Source organism: Cupressus sempervirens, chromosome 10 (genome assembly GCF_028749045.1).
Source record: "Cupressus sempervirens isolate cs-2001-9-10 chromosome 10, ASM2874904v1, whole genome shotgun sequence".
Lineage (NCBI taxonomy): Eukaryota > Viridiplantae > Streptophyta > Pinopsida > Cupressales > Cupressaceae > Cupressus > Cupressus sempervirens.
Window position 1 is genome coordinate 727,738,643 of NC_143127.1, and position 23,823 is coordinate 727,762,465.

General features: G+C 35.6%; 1 long non-coding RNA gene across 2 annotated transcripts in view; it reads right to left on the reverse strand.

Annotated features, from left to right (window-relative positions):
- LOC149535892 (uncharacterized) overlaps positions 1–7,599 on the reverse strand; it is a 20,464-nt gene extending 12,865 nt beyond the window's left edge. For both annotated transcript variants that reach the window (XR_016356885.1, XR_016356884.1), the window contains exon 1: positions 6,937–7,599. This is a non-coding gene — a long non-coding RNA (uncharacterized LOC149535892). The remainder of the gene's footprint in view (positions 1–6,936) is intronic.
- Between the last annotated feature and the right edge of the window lie 16,224 nt (positions 7,600–23,823).

Below are 23,823 nucleotides of genomic sequence, written 5' to 3' on the forward strand. Positions count from 1 at the left end.
AAAAAAACATATCATACCATATAGCCCACAAGCAAAATAAATAATATTCAAACCAGAAAATCTGTAGTACGAGAATGATTACTCCCCTGAACTTGTCTGCAACATTCAAGCAATTTATATTTCTTTACCTCAGGCCTTCCTTCATCCTCCTCATATCTACTGTGATTTCGTATAGTTGAGGCGTGATCCAAGACTCTTTCTACCATTTCACACATTATGAGATTTTCCGGTAGGTAAAGAAAACAAAATAGTATCCGCCCGGCCCACTGCAATGCAACAAATGCACAGAAGATAGTATTGTGCATCCCGATTTTCCTCCGTATGATCTACAAGATTCGCAATCGGGCAGAGTATAACAAATCTTTACAATCCCATTGCAGTATCAACAAATTAAACAAGGAATTAATCACGCCAGATATGCTTCACTGATTTTGATGGATCTTCAAGCAATAAAATTAGGGTTATAGCTACAAGTAATCGGTTTAACGATATGGTCGGTTCCAAACACTTTCTTCCGAATTGCAAACTTGTCTCGATCATCCAGAAGAAAATTGGGAGCGAAAACATGATCCTCCAAACATTTTTTCCATTGCACCAAGTATATCAGATCTATTCGCTACAGATTGGAAAATCACAGAGTCTTTACCTTCATCACTTGTCCTTCCACTAATGAGCTAGTTAATGTGGCCGCCCTTATCCTGCCCGATACTATTATTGTACTGCAGCACGTTTCGACCTTCTACAATTTAACGTGTCAGCACCCCGTTGATCTAACGCCTATCCCCTTGAACAACCACCCATTAATGGATCTAAGGACTCACTGATACAATATCCTCCGGCGTTAAAACACTACGCTTGACCCTTCGGGGCTTTCTGCACCATGTTAGCTGCATAAAACAGAGGCTCCTCAAAAGTTGCACTTTCTTGTCGTCATGATAAATATTTCAACTCTGCATTCCTGCTGCTGGTCCCACTTAGTGGAGAGGGATCCTAAATAGGTAAATTCTATTGATTTTAAGAGGAAGGGGTTGACATAGTTTTCTTGTTTTAAAACTGTGGTATTAGTTTTTATTCATTAGTCATTTGAGTAATTCGAGAGAAAATTCTCAATTGAATGGACTGATCATTACTACTCATACAAATAGTGCATGACTACTCAGGGAAGAGCACCTCCTTTACCTTGTCTCTATAATTGTGGAATCTTTCTTTATCCAACATTTTAATTATTGAATTTGAATAATTTACAGAATCATAAAAAAACTCTAAAAACATAAGTTGCATATGGATGCTCTTTCAGATCCACACTCTAATTGAGAAGGAACAAATTTCTATAGAAAGTATTTGTTAAGTAAGTTCAAAATAATTTTCTTTTAATGGTTATTGTCGGCGGCTACCTCATTAAGTTGGGATATGAATTCAAGTTGGATTTCAAATGTTGAAATGAATTAAATTTATTATTTTATTACTAATAGTGGCCATCAGAAAGAGTATAGTGGGGTAATTATGAAATGGAGGAGATGTAAGCTAATAGAGATTTTTGGAGAACATGTTAGATTAAATCAAAAGAAAATATTTATTACATAATTATGAAACATTCAAATGGCTTGTCAGAATACGATTCCCAGAAGTTTAGGTGGTTGTTTTGGAAACATAAGAAATAAAGTATGCACATGACTATCTACAACCCAAGGGATAGGTTTTCTAAAGGCATGCCCTGTAATTATTATTGTAATTGGGCTTCAAAATTTCATATGAAGCAATTTGAGCCCATTTTTTGCTTAATGCTTTTGAGAATTTCTTAAGTTATTCCTAGGGTTAGCAATCTAGAGGTTTCAAAGAACTCTAAGCAAGACTCAAATATGGGGGTATATGGTCCCAATTGAGCCCTCTAGAAGTGAGGGCTATGCTAGGAAACCTTGCACCTAGATGGCCATAATTTAAGGTGATCTGGATCCTTTCATGGAAGCAATGGTTGGGTACGAAAACAACATTTTTGCTTGGTTTATCAATTCTGGTGGATAGTATAGTTACCATTAACAATATTTATTTCCATGTTAATGAAGGGATCATTACAATTATGGCTGGTCTTGCTATGGACTGATGAAAATGAAAGAAAGTCATTAAGGTCACAAATGAGACAAACATGAATACAGTTTTTAAGAAAAATGAAAAACCAATGAGGTTTCATGGTAGGTTCAATAGATAAAGGCTTCCATCCCCATGGAATGAGGTATATTTCATTCTCATGAAATATGTAACCTTAGAGGGTAGATTTGGAGTCTTCTATTTTGATCATTTCCCTTTGATTAATCACTTTAAACATCACAATGAAATTTCTATTCCCCTTTCTTTTTTCTCTTACATGATCTTGAGGCCACTATTACTAATGTTAGGGATAGAAAAATAGAAGGGAAAAAGTTACAATAAATAACCAGGACACTTCTTACCCACTTGAAAATTGGTGGGGGGTCCCTAAGAAGAACTGGGCCCAAAGAAAGATGGAAATTTGAGAAGAGCAAGGAAATTAACTTTATTGATTTGGAGGAAGAAAATGATGTGGGTAGGAGAAGACCTTAGATCATTGCAAAAAGTAGGGGTAGCAAATGAATAAAAAAGCATGTAGGGCTTGGGAAATGAATGAGGAAACAAAGTCTAAAACCAGTTATAGTGAAGAGAAAAAATATAAGAGGAGAGGAGGGAAAGATTTGGAGTAAGAATAAATGAGGATCAAAGAGACTATCTTAGCCTTGAGGAAATTAGGACCAGCAAAAAGAAGAAGAAAAGTAGCCAAGACACAACCCATGCGCCAGCTAGCTTCGTTATGAACATGGTGGGTTTAACCTTTGGAATGGTCCCTTCCATATGAAAGAAGAAAGATGAGTCACCAATCATAGTTACCTCCCCTACTCGATTGGACAAGAACATTGAGAAGATGGTTTCTACTAACCCTATTTTTTGCAAGTTAAGGCTATGGAGCCTAAGAAGGGCAACTGTGTTGGTTTCTAGGAGTTTTTTGGCAGTATCAAAGACCCTAATCATGAAATCATGGTCCTTAAGGAGCAACTTGATGCATTGTATGAGAGCTTCACCACTCTATCCAAATTTTTGCTAATGCCACACACTGTCACTCTTCACCTTTTGTAGCAAGAGAATGAGGATAACAACCCTGGGGCATAGGAATCTACCAAGCTAACAAGGCCAAGGTCCTATTCAAAAAGAAAGGGAAAGAGAAGGCCAATGTTTAGGCTTTTTTTTTTCTTGTTATGCCCATCTTGTACTTATCTTTATATAGGGAGGCCTTAGAGACTATTTAATTTTAAAGTTGAATTACTATAGTACATATGCTGATAGTTGCATAGTTAATTTTTTAGATGTGGAAAATCTATGTATAGTTCAATAGAAACTTTGTTAATTATGGGTGGTTTAGTCCTTCTAGTGATGGTTTTAGTAGTGCCACTAGTTGCTATGTGTATATGTATTCTTGTAACTGGGATGGGATCAATGTTTTGGATACTATTTTTTTTTAATGGTTTTTGGTAGAGTAGGTTGCTTGCAATATTTTGTTGTAATTATGCTGTTAATGGTCTTAACATGGTAGTGTACCCATGGCCAACCCCCTTATTTTTTGTTGCAATTAATATAAAAAATAAAACAAAGTAGTTATAGTCCAATGTAATATTTAGAATCTTTAGGTACATAAAGTTAACTATAATGGTTGTTGGTGGTATGCTTCTGCTAAGGTATCTGTGTATAGCATATGAATTGAATCTAAATGTATTACATTTTCCTATCATCTTGACAAATTCCATCCATACCTTAATATAGGCGCATAACTTCATCTTCAACCTCCTTGCCTCATGAAGCTTTGTGTATAGCATATGCATTGAATCCAAATGTATTACTTATACAACATGCAACATCAAGAACTGACAATTTGGATTTCAAGATGTCATTACGTTTTTCCAAAATATGTACCTTCTTAACCAAATGTCCATTCTCCTTCTTCACTTTATCAAACAATTTCAAATTGTCTTTCAATTCAGCATTTTCCAATTCTTTTTTAACATTCTCAAACTCTCACAAATATTCATCTCTCTCATTTTCAAATTCTTTGAAATTCTCCAACAATTTTCTCAATTCATTAGTCAACATATATTTTTCACAAATCAACTTAAGGTTTCCTATATAACCTTGTTTAAATAAAAAAATAAATGTCAACAATTTTTTTCAAGATCCCATTTTCAAAAATGCTCAAGAAACTTTTTTGTCGTGCTTTTTTTTTTATTTGTTCACAAAAAAATGCAACCTTTTTCCTTCAATTTGGTTTACCAATAAATACCTGTTGATTTCAATTTTTTAACTAGAATCTTTGTTGACAATAAAATCTCAACTATAGACCTTTCCAGTCTTTCTCATAAAACACCTTTAATTCACACATTGCTCTCTTATTTATAATCTCTGCTTTTTATTTGTGATAATTTTTCTTGAATTTCTCAAGCTCTTTAAACCTCACTTACATATGCTCTTCATCATCATATTTGATTCTCAAAATCTTTTCACTACTTTGATACAACATGTACAATCCCAAAGAAATGTAGATATAAGCATCATTAAACAACAAAAATTTTACACACTAAAACCTTAATCTTTTATTATACTCCTGGATTTTTACATTCTTGCAGGCTGTTCTAAACTGATTACAATAGACGGTTTTCATAGAGGTTGTAGCCTCTCAAATATATTGATTTTTTGTTTTTTATATTTAATGCATTATCATGCATTGATTCAACAAAGGTTAAACTGGTAGTTCACAGATCACAAGAATAAGTGAAGCAGCTTTCAAAATCCTTTATTATCTTTAATTAAAATATTCTTTGCATAAGATATGATAGGAGCATTACTTATGTCAACATATTATTCAATGAATTGGCATAACCATCAATACTATAAGAGCTAAAATCTAATTCTTTTGAAATAGAGCAAAGGAGAGTAGATTTTTTCTGATGCGTTCATCATTTTAGATTTGCCAAGAAACAAATGTCTCCCCATTGTTAATTATTGTTAGTTGGACAGCTGTTATTTCTGACCCGGAAATAGCAGCACTATTTATGGGTAGCTTGGACAGCTGTTCGTCCTTATCTATGAATAGCGGTTGTATTTATGGGTGGTTTGGACAGCTATTTGTCCACTTGCCAAAAATTAGTAAATGGTTATTATTTACTAATTTTAGAGATTCCCTTTTGGACACTTTGCAACCAGTTCTATTATTGGTTGTTGAGTTGTCTTAATCTCAGCTGTTGGTTTGATTTAATCTCGGTCGTTGGTTTACCAACGAGAGTAGTATAAAAAAGGGTCTAGGGGGCATTTGGAGAAAAAGAAGGCAGGAAGCTTTTGGAGAAGCAGTTTGCAGTGTTAGCAAACAGTCTTGCAGTGTTAGCAAGGGAGAAGCTTTCGTGAAGCAGTTTGCAGTGTTAGCAAACAGTCTTGCAGTGTTAGCAAGGGCACAAGGAAGAAGCTTTTGTGAAGCAGTTTGCAGTGTTAGCAAACAGTCTTACAGTGTTAGCAAGGGCACAAGAAGAAGCTTTGGTGAAGCAGTTTGCAGTGTTAGCAAACAGTTTTGCAGTGTTAGCAAGGGCACAAGGCGGTGATGCTTTGGTGAAGCTGTTTGCAGTGTTAGCAAACAGTCTTGCAGTGTTAGCAAGGGCACAGGAAGAAGCTTTCGTGAAGCAGTTTGCAGTGTTAGCAAACAGTCTTGCAGTGTTAGCAAGGGCACAGGAAGGAAGCTTTGGTGAAGCAGTTTGCAGTGTTAGCAAACAGTCTTGCAGTGTTAGCAAGGGCACAGAAGAAGAAGCTTTCGTGAAGCAGTTTGCAGTGTTAGCAAACAGTCTTGCAGTGTTAGCAAGGGCATGGCAAAGAAGCTTTGGTGAAGCAGTTTGCAGTGTTAGCAAACAGTCTTGCAGTGTTAGCAAGGGCGCAGTGTTAGCGAAGGGATAGCAGTGAGAAATATCAGCGGGAGAAATTAGGAGGTTGTCGAAGTTCTGCCAGTGTGAGGCAAGGAATTTTGTATCTCTTGATTTGCTGAAGTTTAATATAATTTCTCATCTGTAGAACTGGTTTTCCCTTAGGGGTTTTTCCAAGGACAATTTGTCCGAAAATATTGTGTTGATTCTGTTGCGCATTTCTTTTCGTATTTTAAGTGAAGTTGCAGTTGTGTTATTTTTCGATATTAGCTGGGAATTTATTTTCAGCAGTTTAATAATCATTTGTGATAGGAGATTAATAATCAGTGACTGCAATAATTTGATTTTTCACACCCATTAAATACCAGATCTTTATCCTTACCTTTTCACATGATTAATTTAAAAATCTGGCACAAATGCAAAATTTGCACTACATATTTATCAATACATAAAATACAGCAACGTCCACAATGGCCCATTGCAGGATAATTCAGTGATTCTACAATTTACAAACTTAAACATTGAGGGTTATTGTCGAAACAATGATTTACAGAACTAAACAAGAAAATTCATCTTGTTTCTTGAGAGACATTTATTTCTTGGCAAACCTAACAAATCTACACTCAGGAAAAATCTACACTCCTTTGCCCTATTTCAAAAAAGTTAAATTTTAGTTCTTATAGTATTATTGATGGTTCTGTCAATTCATCTTTTTCTCCTTTCACTTTCTCTCTTTCATTCTGACAATGATCTACAGAATGTGATTGGAATTGGAAAAATACTTACACAATCGATTCTACAAACACTAGAATTTGAATTCTCACACAATCGATTCCAGAAACACCAGAAACAGAAACTGAAAATATGCACTCGCTGCGTTGAAATCTACTCAAAGAACATAACATACGACATACCCCACAAACAAAATAAATAATATTCAAACCAGAAAATCTGTAGTACAAGAATGCTCTCTCACCTGAACTTGTCTGCAACTTCGAAGCAATTTATATTTCTTTGCCTCTGTCCTTCCTTTATCCTCCTCATATCGACTGTGATTTCGTATAGTTGAGGCTTGATCCAAGATTCCTTCTACCATTTCACACGTTATGAGGTTTTTCGGTAGGAAAAGAAAACAAAATAGTATCCGCCCGGCCCACTGCAATGCGACAAATGCACAGAAGAAAGTATTGTGCATCCCAATTTTCCTCCAGATATCTACAAGATTGGCAATCGGGAAGAGAGTGTTTGGAACCAACAAACTTAGTATAACAAATCTTTACATTCCCATGGCAGTACGAACAAATTAAACAAGGAATTAATCATGCCAAATATCCTTCACGAATTTTGATGGATCTACATGTAATCGGTTTAACGATATGGTCGGTTCTAAACACTCTCTTCCCAATTGCAAACTTGTCTCGATCATGCAGAAGAAAATTGGGACCCAAAACACGATCCTCCCAACATTTCTTTCATTACACTAAGTAGAGCAGATCTATTCGCTACAGATTGGAAAATCACAGATCCTATACCCTCATCACTTGTCCTTCCACCAATGACCTAGTTAATATGGCCGCCCTTGTCCTGCCCAATCCTATTATTGCACTTAACGTGTCAACATACCGTTGATCTAACTCCTATCCCCTTGTACAAATACCCATTAATGGATCCAAGTTCTTGTCCTTCCACCAATGACCTAGTTAATATGGGCGCCCTTGTCCTGCCCAATACTATTATTGCACTGCAGCACGTTTCGACCTTCTAGAACTTAACGTGTCAACACACCGTTGATCTAACTCCTATCCCCTTGTACAACTACCCATTAATGGATCCAAGATCTCCCCACTCCTACAATATCCAGCGGCATTAAAACAGTACGCTTGACCCTTCGGGACTTTCTGCCCCATGTTAGCTGCATAAAACAGGAGGCTCCTCAAAAGTTGCACTTTCTCGTCGTCATGATAAATATTTCCACTACGCTTTCCTGCTGCTGGTCCCACTTAGCGGACAGGGACTCCAAGTAGGTAAATTCTATTCATTTTAAGAGGAAGGGGTTGACATTGTGTTCTTGTTTTAAAAATGGGGTACTTTGTAGTTAAGCTCGTTCATGAATGAGTAGTACTGGGATGGGTGACTTATCAGGAAGTCCCAATGCTTCACCCTGTGAGCATCACCTAAATTCAATGAGTGCTAAGTGTTCCATTTATTCTGATTAAAAATGGATTTATGTTGAATCACAACTCATGAAATGTGAGTCAACGAGTTTGACTCAAAATCACACAGTTAAATTCTGATATTAATATCCCAATGTGGTACTAGTTTTTATTAGGTAGTCATTTGAGTAATTCGTCAAAAAATGAAATTATATAGACTGATCAAATCTACTTATACAAATAGTGCATGACTACTCATGGAAGAAGTGCATGACTTCTTAAGAAAGAGCACTAATGAGGCAAATTAATATCTTAGTTTTGATATAGTTTTCAAGAAGGATTTTAATGAAAGAGTGATTTTGGAATACTTGGTGCATTTGTAGTTATTTCAAACCAACCAAGGGGGTCCACTTGGGAGGTGGAATAGATTTAGGTAGAGTAGATTCATTTTTTGTGATTTCCTATTTTTAAAATATATTTACTGTATTAGTCCTGCAGCATTGTTACTGTGAAAGTTCCTGCAACACTTGTAGAAAATGATTATGGTGGATGTTTTGAGTTGTTAACTAGTTTAGATTCATTTTTCAGTTATATGTTGTTAGTCCAAGTGTGTTTACTATTTTGTAATCGTAGTATAGATTCTTTTCATGAATTTTACTTTCTTGTAGCATAGGTGTTAAGACTTTTAAAGAAACTTAGTGCATATATTGTGCTAACCCATTTCAAGTCCTATGTCTCTAGGTTGGGTTGACAATTCAAGTTTATTTCATGATGGAATAGGTAGTCTTCATAATAGACATAGTATCTTTGAGAAAGACAATGGTGTGATTATCTTCATCTATTAAGATAATCACTATATCTATATATACTTGGCCACCCTATTAATAGTTGCCTCATAATTTATAGGGCTATGTGGTTCTGCCTTTTTGAAAGCTTATGGCAGTCGATTCCATCAGTTCCTAATCCTTGCAATAGCTCTTTGTTGTGTAAAGTTTGGAAGTGTCAAGTAATCTCTATAAAGCTTTTCTCTTTCTGCAAACACTTTCTCCCTGATCTCTAGTTTTGGTTTCCCATAGGTTAGTCTGAACTAGTCTCTTAGAAGCTCATCAAGCTTGCATGATTCAACCCATAGTGGTAATGGTTCAGATTTCTCAAGATCTCTATAGGCATTTAATTGCCTATCATAGTTTGTCTCGCTATGCACCTAGGACATTAAAGCTCTGAGGTGAACATCCCCTAGGTAAAGCAAAGGTTTCCACTCTATCTCATGTGGAATTATGAAATTATGTAAATAAAGTTCACACAATAAGTTCTACCATGAAGGCAAACTCTGATAGACATTGTAGAAATCTTGAGCATTTTTAAATTCACAATCAACATCCCTTAATGTTATCATCTTTTGAAATAGTAGAAACTACTCCTTTAGACAAATGGAATACACCCTTGGCAATGGCCTATAGGCCATTACTTGGTCAGCTAACTTTAAAGTCTTATTCATTCATTGTTTCTAGTTCTCAAGTTGCTCTTTCAGTGACTCAATTTCCTCATCTTTGTTAAATATTACTTTTTGCATTTGATCTCTTTCTTGCCTCCACAAGGCCTTTTGAAAAATGAAGTGATTGTAGAGACCAAATAATATAGATTGAATTGTAGATGAAGGGAATTCTTGAGCCAAATATTTCTTCTTTTGTTCCTTAGTAACTTGCTGGAAGTAATGGGCATACCAGGAGGATCTATAAGGCATAATAGGAACATTAGAATATACAAGGACTGGTGGTGAAATAGGTTGATCATTTTTAGGGGCTTTTCCTGAGACAACAATAGGGTTCGACTCACATATTTCTTGATTTACATGTGGCATTTTATTATTAGGTTTATTTGCATTTGTTTCCACATTTTAGGGTTCTAATCATACAAGAGACTCATCTGGATTATTCTCAACCACTGATCCTGTATGATATTTTGAGATCGAAGCATTTAGGTTTTCATTGGAAATTGGGGTTACTTGACCTCACATACGAGAGGTTTGATGCATAGGAACTTCTTTAACTTCTACTATTTTCCTGGTCTACTTTGGTTTAGGTGGTACTGGGGTAGATGCTGCAAGAGTGGTTGTTGCAGGAATAGATCTTTTTTTTCTTTTTCACTTTAATAGAAGGGTTTTGGACTTTCTTTTCAAGATTAGAGATCTCTTTACCAACCTTATGCTTACCTTTGTCTTTGGAAGTACTAACTATGTCAACCTTTGAAATAGGCACAACAGGTTTATCAGGAGAGGGTAATGTTGAATCTTTTTCTATTTCAACCAGATTCTGACTAGGCTCTACAATTTCTTCTTCATTCCTTAAATTTTGTAGAATAGGGTTGGCTTAAGGCTACAAGGTTTTAAATTAAACATATTTTTCCTATGATATAGCAGAAGAATCCCTAAGAAACCTTTCAACTAAAAGTTTGATAAGGGCATGATGAGAAATAGAATTTGCATTTCCTTTCTGAGTTTCTCTTAGCACTACAACTAAGCAACTTAAAATGGTGAGTATGAAAGTTTGAAAACTTGCCTTCACAGGTCAAATACCTAATGATATGGGTTGCCAATTCTAAGTATGGAGCTAGGAGAGAGAGAATCTTTTACACCCTTGCTTTGTAATTTCTAGTAGACGGTCACTCGACTGAGAGAACTGCTCCCACGTTGACCTGGCATCATGTTTATTCAAATAATGCTCTCCATATGCTGGTAGTCGTGTGACTTCTACTATTTGCTCCTCAGTAACAATTATTGTTAATCCCCATACTATGGCTTCCCCCTCATCAAATGTCCTCATAAACTCTATTGCTACTTCTTCATTGAGCTCAATTAATTGTAGAAAGTAGCCAAGCCATCCAGAGGCATTAAATTGTTAGACTGCTTCCATGTGCACAAGTAGAATACTATGAAAAACCAGCTCATGTCTCAGCAAGGGTCATCCCATCTTCAAAATGCCTATCCTCAAATTTCTCTATTGTCACCACCCTAAAAAGTTTTACCTTGAATACTTCTACAAATACCCTCTACTCAAAATTTCAAATTGATCTTTTTGAGAAATGTCGATATCGCATTCTCTTAACAACACTCCAAATAACTAAACTCTCTAGAGTACTATACAGATTTCAAGATTTTGTCCCCTTGTAATACTCTTTGTATTTCTGTAGAAATAGAGTTTGCATTTCATCCTAGGTACCTACTAAATTGGCTCCTAAGCCCATGAACCATTGTAAGGCTGACTTTTTTAGTGTTGTTGGAAACAACTTGAGCTTATGGGCATTAGTATCATAGTCAAATCAATGACAGATGATGTCAAACTCAAACTAGAAATTATCAAGATCCTTAGTTACAAGGGCATAAAACTTTGGAAGAGTAGCTGCAAGTATATTTTTGAGATTAGCATTGGTTATGAGGCTCGGGAGAGGAAATAGAAAAGTAGGTTGTGCCATTACTAGAGGTATTTGATTATGGGGTTGCTACTAAAAAGGAGCATTGGCTATAGGATTGTTAAAAATAGGTGGATTTGGACTAGAACTATGAAGAAAGCAAGCCAAAATTTCAGCAAAAGGTTGAGGACCACATGTGTCCAAGGTTTCTACTCTAGAGGAAGATCCTGAAGGAAAATTAGGGCTTGCATCCTCAAAAGGAAACTCAACTTCTTCAATTTCTTCGTTCAAATTAATAGACTCCCTTGGAAGAAAAATACTATATTCATCTCATTGTCTTCCTCTTCGATGCATGCAATTGAATTGGTGACTTGTTAATCAAGCCCACAACATTGCGGTTTTTAACTAACAAACTAATCTAAAAATAAAGGACTCATGAAGGTTCCTAATTTAACACCATCCCTAGAAATGGCACCAAAAATGTATGTTTCATAATAAATGAAGATAATCACACCATTGTCTTTCTCAAGGATACTATATCTATTCTAAAGACTACTTATTCCATCATGAAATACACTTGAATTATCAACCTGGGGACATAGGACTTGAAATGGGTCAGCACAGTATGTGCACTAAGTTTCTTTAAGAGTCTTAACACCTATGCTGGAAGAAAGTAAAATGCATGAAAAGAATCTATACTATTATTACAAAAAATAAAACACAATTGCACTAATAACAGATAATAGTAGAAAGCTTTGAAAAATGAATCTAAACTGGTTAACAACTCAAAACATCCACCATGATCATTTTTTGCAAGTGTTGCAGGACCTTTCACAGCAACAATGCTACAAGACTAATACAATAAATCTATCTTTAAAATAGGAAATTGCAAAGAATAAATCTACTCTACCTAGATCTATTCCACCTCCCAAGTGGGCCCCCTTGGTTGGTTTCAAATAACTACGAACACAACATGTATTTTGAAATCACTCTTTCACTAAAATCCTTCTTGGATTACATCAACTAAATAATTCATGAAGAACAAATAAAGTGTAACTTCTGAATTTTAAACCAACATTTTCTATATTCTCATTAGCTCACTAAGATGATCCAAATCCATTATATAGAGGATTGAATACTTATTAAAAAGCATGACATAAAAGTCTTGAAAAGACATTGCAAGAAAGGAAGGCAAAAGATCAACCATGACATAGTACATTTATTACTAAGCAACAAAATAACAACTTGTAGGAAATATAGCAAGTTGTGTCTCTTAGATTTTTTTGAATAGTAACTCCTCTGCAGGTGTGGCTTATCCATAGGAACTAAACTGCACTTTCCTTCTGACAATCGCTCTCCATCATCCTCTTTCTTTAATACAGTAATCACCACCCTTTGCATCGCTCTTCATTTTCTTGAAAGCTAGAAACATACGAAACATATATGTAAGATAACATTCGTACTCCTATTCATATATTAGAACATAGCTTAAGATATTTATGTGAAATACTACATTGTATGTATAATATTAAACAAAGTATGACATACACACTACCCATAGTTTAAGTTCTAGCTATCTCTGGCATAAGTTCACAAGATATTTACACAAATTTTTTGAAAATATTTTTGAAAAGAACAAAGAGTAAGTCCAAACTATGAAAACTATATCAAAATTGAGACATTAATATACCTTATGGGTAAGTGCACCAAGTTGTGGTGCCAAAAGGGGGGTATAAGTGGACACCTTTTTTTTCAAATCAACAAATTTTGAACTTCAACAAGAGTTTGAAGATAGTTACATTCAAAGTTTTAAGATATGACCAAAACAAAAGTAGTAGTCTTTTGAATCTAGTTTCCAAACTACTAGTTTGTTTTCAAAATGGTTTAGTTTTAGGCCCTCAAAAAAGGGGGCCACAGAAAGTGGTACTATTTTTCCAGAACATAGTGCAAAGTGTGGCCCCTTTAAAATTTGAATTTTTATTTTGCAATTCTTTAATCACTCTAGTCAAAAGTTACCTAACACCATTTAGTTTATCAAAATATTTTTGGGTAATTTTATAATGTGTATTTTTTTGATGAATTGTGTAAGTGGACACATCCCAAAAACTTGAAATATCTTTGTGCTCCCCCAAGAAATCATTGAAAACTAATCCAAAATAAAAAATTCTTTTCTTCAAAGTCTATAGAATGCAATCTAGTTTCTAAAAAAATGACTTTTTGCAAAATTCAATGAACGAGCTAAAATCTACACCCGAATTAGTACATGTTGGTTTTTAAGAGAAATTGGACATACATTCAAAAGAAATTATAGTTGAAAGGCATGAAATAATATGAATTTGAAATAAATTATATGTTATATAGCTAACATAGAGATCTATAATACTATGTAACCTCATTTTATCGATTCTCAACCATAGGAAAACTTGAAGGAGAGCGCAAAAGAAAAAAAAGCACTTTTTGTATGCTTGTTGCAAATAATGTCTCAAACCAGTTTAGAGCCTCCAAACCTTTGGGTTGAATCCGTAAGGAAAATCCAAGCCTTAGACTTAGTGGTATCCAATGCTTTAGATAGTGCATGCATGTAATAGCATGCACACGCTATAGTGCATGCATTCTATTTAAAGAATTTTTAAATTCAAGGCTTAAATAGCGCACATGCACTATAGTGTGTGTGCACTATTTAAACCTTTTTTAAATTGAAGAATTAAGTAGAGAATACACACTATAGTGTGCATGAACTATAGTGCATACACAATATTTAAGCCTTCAAATTTAATAGAGATGATGGATAAGGAGAGAGGTAGAGAGGGAGAGAGGGTAAAGAGTGAGAGAGAGAGAGAGAGAGAAGAGAGAGAGAGAGAGAGAGAGAGAGAGAGAGAGAGAGAGAGAGAGAGGGGAATGGAGAGGGAATGAAGAAGGGAGCAAGGGAGGGAGAGAGGGAAGGAGGGAGGGAGGGAGGGATGGAGGGAGGGAGTGAGTGAGAGAGAGAGAGAGAGAGAGAGAGAGAGAGAGGGGAATGGAGAGGGAATGAAGAAGGGAGCAAGGGAGGGAGAGAGGGAAGGAGGGAGGGAGGGAGGGATGGAGGGAGGGAGTGAGTGTGTGTGAGAGAGAGAGAGAGCAGGGGGGAGAGAAGGAGGAAGAGGGAGAGAGCAAGTAGCAGATGAGAGAGAGAGAGAGAGAGAGAGAGAGAGAGAGAGAGAGAGAGGGAGGGAGTAGAGGATTGTGGTTCAAAGAATACTTGGGATAGGATTGATAGAAAGTGGGAAAGGGACTCAGATTAGAGAGAGAGAGAGAGAGAGAGAGAGAGAGAGAGGGGGGGGGGGTGGGATGAGGGATAGAGTATGAGATAGGATGCAAAAAGAGAGAGAGGATGGGATAGGGAGGGATGGAGAGAGAGAGAGAGAGAGAGAGAGAGAGAGAGAGAGAGAGAGAGAGAGAGAGAGAGAGAGAGAGGATGAAGTAGGGAGAGAGGGAGGGAGAAATGGAGAGAGGGGGAGAGAGAAATAGATAGAGGGGAATGGAGAGGGAAGGAGAGAGAGATAGAGGGAGGGAGGGAGACATGAATATAGAGAGAGATGGATGGGGTTTCAAAGAGTGTGGGATAAGATGTATATAAAGAGAGAGAAAAGGGGTAAAATAGAGTAGTGGATGATAGTGGGAGGGAGAGACGGAGGGAGAGAGAGAGAGAGAGAGAGAGAGAGAGAGAGAGAGAGAGAGAGAGAGAGAGAGAGAGAGAGGATGGGGTAGGGAGGGAGGGAGGGAGAAATAGAGAGAGAGGGTGGAGGGAGAGAGGATGGGGGAAGAGAGAGTAGGGGTTGCTATTTTTGTATGTGATTTCCAATAGTGCATATGCACTATAGCATGCACACACTATTGAGAATTTAATTTGCACTATTGATAAATCCATTTTTTCATCGTACATACACACTATAGTAGGCATGCACTATGCCTTGGTCTCAACAAGCCTCTACCCAAGCCATAGCATGTGAACACTATTGGAAATGTTGAAGGAAAAAAGTCTCATCTTTTTGGCACCACAACTTGGTGCGTTTTCCCTCATCACATAGAAAATGGAATACATAGTTCCTTTCTGATTTGTCTTGGCCACCCTATTAATAGCTACCTCATAATTCATAGAACTATGTGGTTTTTCCTTTTCAAATGCTTTTGGCAGTCGGTTCCATCGGTTCTTAGGCTTGAAATAGTTCTTTGCTGAGTAAAGTTTGGAAGTGTCTAGTAATCTCTATAGACCTTTTCTCTTTCTGCAAAAACTTTTGCCATCATCTTTTGTTTTCCTTTCCCATAGGTTAGTCTAAACCAGTCTCTTAGAAGGTCATAAGGCTTGATTGATTCAACTTGTAGTTGTAATGGTTCAGATTTGTCAAGATCTCTATCGACATTTAACCGCCTATCATAGTTTGTCTCGTTATGCAAGTAGGACATTAAAGCTCTAAGGTGAACATCCCCTATGTAAAGTAGAGGGTTCCACTCTGTCTCATGCAGACTTATGAAATTATGTAAATAAAGTTCACATAACAAATTCTTCTTCCATGAAAGTAAAGTCTGATATGCATTATAGAAATCTTGAGCATTTTTAAATTCACAATCAACATCCATTATTGTCATCATCAGTTGAAATAGAAAAACCTACTCCTTTAGACAAATGTAGTACACCCTTTGTGGTGACATATAGGCCATCACCTGGTCAGTTAACTTTAAAGCCTTATTCATTCATTGTTTCTATTTCTCAAGTTGCTCTTTCAATGTCTCAATTTCCTCATCTTTGTCAAATATTACTTTCTGCAATTGGTCTCTTTCTTTCCTCCACAAGGCCTTTTGAAAAATGAAGTAATTATATAGACCAAATAACATAGATTGAATTGTAGATGAAGGGAATTATTGAGCCATACATTTCTTCTTTTGTTCCTTAGTATCTTGTTGGAAGTAATGGGTATGCTAGGAGGATCTATAAGACATGATAGAAACATTAGAATATATAGGGACTGGTGGCAAAGTAGGTTGATCATTTTCAAGGGCTTTTTCTGAGACAACAATAGGGTTTGACTCAGACATTTCCTGATTTCCCTGTGGAATTTCATTAACAGGCTCATATTCATTTGTTTCCACATTTTGGGGTTCCAGCCATATAGGAGAGTCATTTGGAATATTCTCAACCACTAATTCTATATGTGATTTTGAGATTGAAGCATTTAGGTTTTCATTCGAAACTAGGGTTACTTGATATTGCATATGAGGGCTTCAACACACATGATCCTCTTTAACCTCTACTATTTTGTGAGTATGCTTTGGTTTAGTTGCTACTAGGGTAGACGTTGTAGGGTGTTTGCTATGGGAATATACCTTTTTCTCTTTGTCACTTTAATAGAAGGCTTCCTTTTCCAAATTAGGGTTCTCTTTAGCAACCTTATGCTTGCCTTTGTTTATGGAAGAGCTTGGTATGTCACCCTTAGAAATAGGCTCAATAGGTTTATTAGGAGAGGGTAATGCTGGTACTTTTTCTATTTTGACCAGATTTTGACTAGGCTCTACAATTTCTTCTTCATTCCCTAAAATTTGCAGAACTGAGTTGACATGAGGCTGCAAGGTTTTCAATTCAACAAATTCTACCCATGATATAGGCAAAAAATCCTTAAGAGACCTTTCAACTAAAAGTTTGATGAGGACATGATGAGAAATAGGATTTGCATTTCCTTTCTAAGTTTGTTTAGTGCTAATACATAGCATATTATAAAGGAAATTTGGAACATTAACTTGAATGTTATGTCTTACACAACTAAGTAGCTTAAAATGGTGAGCATGCAAGTTTGAAGACTTTCCTTCGTAGGTCAAATACCTAATGATATGGGTTGTTAATTCTGAATAAAAAGTTGGGAGAGAGATTCTTTTATACTCTTAGTTTGTAATTTCGAGTAGAGGGTCACCCAGCCAAGTGAAGTGTGCCCTTGATGACCTGGCATCAAGTTTATTCAGATAATGCTCCCCATTAGCTGCTAGTATCATGACTTCTGCTATGCACTCCTCAAGAGCAATAATTGTTAATCCCCATATTGTAGTTTCCCCTTCATCAAATGTCCTCATAAACCCCATTGTTGATTCTCCATTGAACTTAGTTAATTGCAGGAAGTAGTCAAGCCATCCACAAGCATTAAATTGTCAAACTACTTTCACGTCTGCAAGTAGAATACTATGAACAACCGACTCATGTCTCAGTAACTATCCTCCCATCTTCAAGATTCTTAGCATCAAATTTCTCTATTCTCACTACCCTAATAAGTTTTACCCCTTTACCACTTCTACAAATACCCTCTTCTCAGAATTTTAATTTGATTTTTTTGAGAAATGTTGATATCACATTCTTCTAACAAGAATCCATTATGTTTAGAGCAAAAGAGGCATGACCATTGACATAATCAAAGATCCTCTTCTAGAATTTGTTATGAGCGTCATATCCCACAAATTCTACCAATCAAGCCAACTAAATAGTGTGCCATGCATTGTAGTCAATGTAGGCTACAAAATTATTAAGAAGGATCATACATATGATCTAGAAAAATTACAACTACAACAAATTACAGAGAATTTGGAAGCAATAAGGAGATCCAAGAGTGCTTAGTGTAAGTTTAGATAAATTTTAATATGCATCTTTTTCTATGTTTAGAATGAATTTCCCTCTTTTAGTAAGATAGAATGGAAGACCAGAAGCTCTATAACTATACAAGTTAATGAGTACATAGAGCAAATGGGAGCTAATTTTGAAACCCTAATGACAAGCTATTTTGAGCATTTTAAGAATTCCATGAAACAAAGACTAAGGATTCAAATCTCTCTGGTAGATCAACATATCACTGATATTTTTTTCTTAGTTGACATTGATTATACTTATATCCAAGAAGCAATACTAAGAGTGAGATGGCTAAGGCCATTAGGATATGAGCTAAACATTGATGAGGCATCACCAACAATCACAACATTGCTTGCAGAAGAAATTGATAAGAGTACAAAATCTTTTGTACCTATGATGTTGTGAAGTCTAAAGTGGAAATGGAGTTGAAAACTAACTCAACTTTGAAGGAAAAGGATAAATTGGTGAAGAAACTTAAGGAAAAATTTGAAGAAGGGACTGCAGAAGGAGAAGAAGAAGATGATGAAGATGAAGAAGAAGAAGAATAGGGCCAGAAGCCACTTGCCTTGACACAAGGCATAGGAGATGATGAAGAGAAAGAAGGTGTCAAGGAAGAGAAAGCCAAGGAAACACCAACTAAAGTAGTGCCTAAGAAGAGAAAAGCTTAAAAATAGCTTTCTGCTTAGCCTAAGGGCAAAAAGACTCCAAAGCCAAGTGCAACCAAGCCTACTACAAGAGCAAGCACAAGAGCCATAACTAAATTGGCTAAGGAGCAAGAAAAGAAGAAGGCCATTGAGTAGCAAGGTCTAGCCAAGAAGAAATTGAGAATAAAATATCTTACGCAACCTCACTCTAATGAAGAAAGGACCGAGTTAGAAGATACAAGCCAATCTATAGTGGTAAGTCATGCCACCACGTCTGATTTAGAAAATACTTGTGATAATATTAAAGATAATGCATACTTAATAGGATTGAAGAATATTGATTTCAATAAGTTGAGTAGGGAAGAATAGAACATGGTTGAGGAATCGGTTTATATCATGATGGCTAAGTTCAATAACACTCCACATGAACTTGACAATTCAATGGCCAAAGATTTATATTCTGTTATTGAAAATAAATGGCATTATTGCCTTAACATGGAAAAGGAAATAAGAGAGTCCACATTGGATTGAGAAATGCTAGAACTTACTAAAGGAAAAATAAGAAAGGCTAACAAGAAGCATGGGAGAAAATTTGCACCCAAATATAGAGCCTTCAATGTTCTTCAAAATAAGATTGAAGATGTTGTCAAAAAGTCCACTCAAATGTAGAAGCTAATAAATGACCTAACCACTATCAAAGAAGGAGAAGAAGACCCCTTTGAGGGAAGAAATAATGGAGAAGAGGATGACAATGATAAGGAAGGAGAAGGTGAGAAGGAAAACGTAGACAATATAGTGAAGGAGGAAACACAAAAGGGAGATGATATGGCAACTGTTGAGGAGCAGCAAATAGATCAGAGTGTGCAAGACACACAATTGCCAACTCTAAGCCCTCCACATGATAGCAACACACCTACAGAAACAATCAAAGTGAAGGATGTTCTTGAAAACTCTGGTCAAAATATCATCAATACATTGACTATAGAGGATCTTAAGAAGATCCTTGACCAATCAACATCACAAGCTCAATTATGCAATACCCCAATTTTGGTTAGTGTAGATGAACTGCAAAAAGTAGTAGCTAACCTGACCAGGGACAAGGTAACCACAAAAAAAACATATTCTACCATCCCTATAGCTACAAGTGAACAACCTAAAGAGAAAGCCTCACAAGATACATTAGCTAAGGTTGATTTCATAATTAAAGTTACTACAACTACTGAGGAGCCAACAAAGGAACACACATGACAAATGGATACTTCTATTTGTACTACACAAGTACAAGGTGCACCACCTAAATAATAATTATTGATAAAGATAAATCAAAGGAGGAGAAGGAGATTCCTAAGGAAAATGAGCAAGAAGCAATTCAATCCTCAGTAAATCTACCAACCACTAGGACTCCTACAAGAATGCCTTAGAAGCTAAGCAACGAAGCAAATCCACTCCAAATTTCAACACTAGGCTCAAGCTCCACAAAGGCTGCAAGGGTACTTCAATATGGAGACCCTACATTAGATGAAGAAATGGTCATTCCAAGGTATGACTATGCAACCATGAACATAGAACCAGATTAATGAGATGTAAGAGGCATTAGAGAGGAAGAAGAAGCAAGAGATACTAAAAAATGAGTATAAATAAAAGCAACCACTAATTGAGATAAAATAAATCTTTTTAGATGCATTCATCTTGCAGGCACCTAATGAAACCAAGCCAATATTGGAACAACTATTAGAAATTGTTGAACAGGTGACCAATGAAGACTAGGAGACAAATGTAAAACTCATGGAATGGTCAAAAAATAAATTTCAAGAAAAGGTAAATGAAAGGATATCTAGTGAAATAGCACTATCACAGGTAGAGTTGGCAAAGAAAATTGATAAGGTGAAGATAGTACTTGAGAATATATTCTCATTGTATGCAAAGTTGTGTGATCCTTCAATCTTCACACAAGAAACTAGCCAGAGAATAATGAGCTTGGAAAGAAATTTGAAAGTATCAAGCATACAATTTCCAAAGATCCAACTCAAAGTGAGAAGCATTTTCATACAATGCTTCACACATAGAAGGAACTAGTTTTATTGACAACAAAAGAGGTTAATACTAGAGCCAAATTAGTTCAAATACAAGCCATGCTAACCTTTCACATGGAAATTCACCAAAAGGAACTAGCCTATGCAGAAAATGTATTCAAGAAAGATCCTAATCTTTCAACATTAGATGGCTTAGTTCACCTCGTAGCAAAGACAACAATACAAATCAAATCCCTAGAAGTTTTAACACAAAAATGGGATATTGCTCTAAGAATTGTGATGGACATGAACAATACCTTCTTGGAAAAATATGCAATCAATGTATAGACCTTTTCACATAAGTGTAAAAAACGGGGAGAAATTGTAAAAGAATGAGACTTAATCTGCAAAGGGAGACATGTAAAATGGGGACCCAAAATGAAAGGGTGAGCCAAAACAAACAGAGAACAAAAAGGGGGAGAGAAAAAAGTAGGAAATAGGGCATAACAAGACATATTAGATATAGAGTATAAGAACTTAGAATAAAGACAAGGAGTATCAGTAGAGGCAAATCATTCTACTTAGAGAGATTTTTATACAAAAAAGGCAAATTAACTCAGGGGGAGTCATAAAGTTTTGAGGTATATGGTTCCCTACAAAATTTAGAATAAATTTTGAAGTTTTGTGTATATGTTGAACAAAATATATATTACACTCGAGGAGATTAGATTCATCATGTATAGTTAAGTGTTTTTGCCACTCATGTCAAAGGGGGAGATTGTTGATCTCATATTGGTTTTGACAATTGTTGTCAACACACTTAAGAAATTTTCTAAGTTCATGCCAAGTATAATATAGATGTCGAGTTGCAATGACTACTGAGTCACTCATGTTCTAAGTAAATAGTAAGTGCCAAGTAGATGGATAGAGCCGAGAAAGTTTCAAGTGCTAAGCATCAATAATCAGCAAGTGTCAAGCAACACAGATTTGACAAAAGAGTTTGTGAAGGAAAAAACTATTATGTAAACTATTTTTGAGCGAACATATGGATAAATATTGAAGGATTAAAGATAAGATCCAATCTATTTGGATTCCCTATGCAATCAACATGCAACCAATGAGAAAAATGGAAGGATATGAGTAGGAAAGTTGGATGAATCTCAATAATAGATTCATACCTAACCCTAAGTTACAAAATATTTTTGAAGGAGATAAAGTCCCATACTTTACTAAGTGTGAGACAGAATGAATGTGAGCTGATAATGCTAAAAAGATTTGAAAAGAGTGAAAGGGGTGAATTGATCAAGTTAAGGGTGACTTAGAAGAAGGACAAAATTGTAGAATCAATTAGCAAAACAAAGGATCAGGATTAAAACATTTTCATATTATATCATAATGATCAAGATGAACTATATTAGGATCTAAAATCAGAAATATCAAATTTAAAGTGTATCAGATCAAACATTCTATTATAATCTCTAACAATTGTTATAGTAGAATAAAATCCTATGGACTTAGGTTAGTTTAACAACCATTATTTAAATCTTTTAACAAGGCATGCCTTTTATAGGATAGATCATAAGAATGGTCATAATATGTAACCTCAACAGGTGAATTTTATTGCTGCAGTAGTGAAGAGTTGTGGGTGTCATCCCCATAGTAGTTTTACCTTCTCATTGGAGGGTTTTTGGGTAATCATATCTAGTGTCAAGTGTGTATGATGATACATTTACTTTGCATATTATTTCCATATGTTTATACATGCAATGTTTTAAAGTTGAAAGTTTTATTGGTTAGAGTTTAATACTTTTGATTCACCTCCCCCCCTCTCAGAAGTATACTTCCTACTTGTTTATTCCAACACTAACGTTGATATGACTAGGGTGACATGAAGATGACATTTAGAAATTAATCCACTTTCTTGGCCACCCACTAAATTTTGACAAGTTTTCACACTTAGAAATTTTTGCATAGGAATGAGAAACTCATTTCAGGCTTATACGATACATTTAATGCAATATTATATATAAATATCAAAACCTATGCACTGAAAATGAATAAATAGTAAAAATGTTGTACCTAATTTTTTTTAACTATACTTCCATTTGCAAACTGATGAGGTGGAAAAGTTTGGTGACTGTAGAAAAGGTGCTAACAGTATGTTTTATTGAAAGCAGTAAAAACAAAATTTGTGGGTGATGTGTAGCGTGAGTGGATAATAGATAAAGAAATAAGATGAGTTGATATGAAGAAAAAGAAAAATGAATGAATGAATGGACCTCAGATTAAATGAAGTTTTATTATGAGTGCTCATCAAAGTTTTGTCATGGTATGGCTATAAGAAGAAGGTTTGCACCCTCTACTACAGGAACTATGCCCATAGGAGTTTGTAAACTATTTGGTTGGAACTACTATAGGAACTCATATTTGATCTATGGTTTATGATAGAGGTGCAATCTATGGCCATTTACAAGAAATTTGAACTAGATTGGATCAATGGTTGTCAAGTGCAATGCTCCATTATTGAATACATACTAAATTTCATAAGGCCCTAGCCACTGAGTGTGCAACATTGTTGGATTTTCTTTGAAACAAAAATCATATAGGAGAGTGCAATCTCCTACTTGGAATTGTTTATTACTAATATGTGTGTCATGCCACTTCTTTTACTACTGCTGAATGATTTATAATTTTCCCAAAGTTATCTTTCTCATTACATCCAGTGAGTTCAAGTGGAGAAGTTTCTCTTCTTGTGTTGTAGAAAGACTAATTTTCAATTCTAAAGTAGTGCGCAGTGTTTTATGTTCAAATTCAATGGGAAACATTGCTTCTTTTCCCTACATAAGTTCAAATGGAGTGAATCCAATTATTTTCTTCCATTAGTTTGGTATGCCTAAACAACTTCAGTTAACATTCTGCTCGAATCTTTCCTGTGTATTTCCACTGTCTTGGTTAGAATGGCCTCAATTTCTTTGTTGGTGAGCTCTAGTTGCCCATTTGGCT